Consider the following 1,209-nt stretch of genomic DNA (forward strand, 5'->3'; position numbering starts at 1 on the left):
GTATAAATTTATACTGTATACTGTATGTAAATGGGTATGGTTTTCAGCAAGGCTATAGTCATTATAATTATATAGATATGCATTTTTGTTGCTGTGGTTTTGGTATCTTTGTTTCTGTGGTGTGGAGCCAAGAAGCTGGGTGTGCTGTCTTGTGTTTTCTCAACATATACTGTATTTTACATATCTTCTAATCTATTTTTCACTCTTTCTCATTACATTTCACTTTYTTCTTTCTCCTTCTTTTTCTTCTATTAAAAAAATAAAAAAAATATTACATACCTTATACAGAATTCAAAATATGGGTTTAACTGTAGTTTTTGTATGCATACCAGCACATGTTGGAGAGGAGGGAAACAAGATGGCATATACACTGGCAAAGAAGGCAACTCAAAATCCCATTCATTTCATGRTATACACAAGTAAATCAGAAGCAAACAGTATTGTTAAACAAAAAATCAAGAAAGAATGGCAGAAAAGGTGGGATGAAGAAAGAAGGGGAAGATGGTTTCAAAGAATCAAAAAGACAGTAAAAGAAATGAAAAGGGGGAGAAGAAGCAGGAAAGAGGAAAGATTAATAAGAAGATTAAGATTTGGACATCCAGGACTCAATCATTCTCTATTTAAATTTAAAAAGTATGATACGGGGAATGACTGGGGAGTGGGTGGGGGGGTCTGCTGCTGCTGCTCCTGCGTTTAGTGTTGCAATTCATATGGTAAGCAGAGTCATTCACACCTCCACCGGCTGGTCCCCAGTGGCCCCCACCTCCCAGTACAGGAAAACGTGAACGTGTGGACCTTATAAACTGCCAAAAATACCACAAATTAGTGAGATTCACTGCAGTTTACAGAGACAAAAATCCCACTTTTCATGTAGTGTAATTTTGCTTTGTATTTCTTTATTTGTAAATACATTTAAAAGTAGTCTAAATGTCTTCTGTGTAGCTACATATTGATATTACTTTAGCTATCTGCATAACTTTAGAAATAAGGCTGTATCAGCATGGCAATACAATACGACAGAGTCGACATGAGTCAAGCTCCTCGGTGAAAGTTTACACAAGCAGAGCGCCGACTGTTCGAAGCTCCTCAATCTCTTCGGTGAAAGTTTACACAAGCAAAGTGCCGGCTTGTCGAAGCTCCTCAATCTCTTCGGCGAAAGTTTACACAAGCCGAGCGCTGGCATGTCGAAGCTCCTCAAGCTCCTNCACA

This window comes from Austrofundulus limnaeus, unplaced genomic scaffold (assembly GCF_001266775.1).
Source record: "Austrofundulus limnaeus strain Quisiro unplaced genomic scaffold, Austrofundulus_limnaeus-1.0 Scaffold887, whole genome shotgun sequence".
Taxonomy (NCBI): Eukaryota; Metazoa; Chordata; class Actinopteri; order Cyprinodontiformes; family Rivulidae; genus Austrofundulus; species Austrofundulus limnaeus.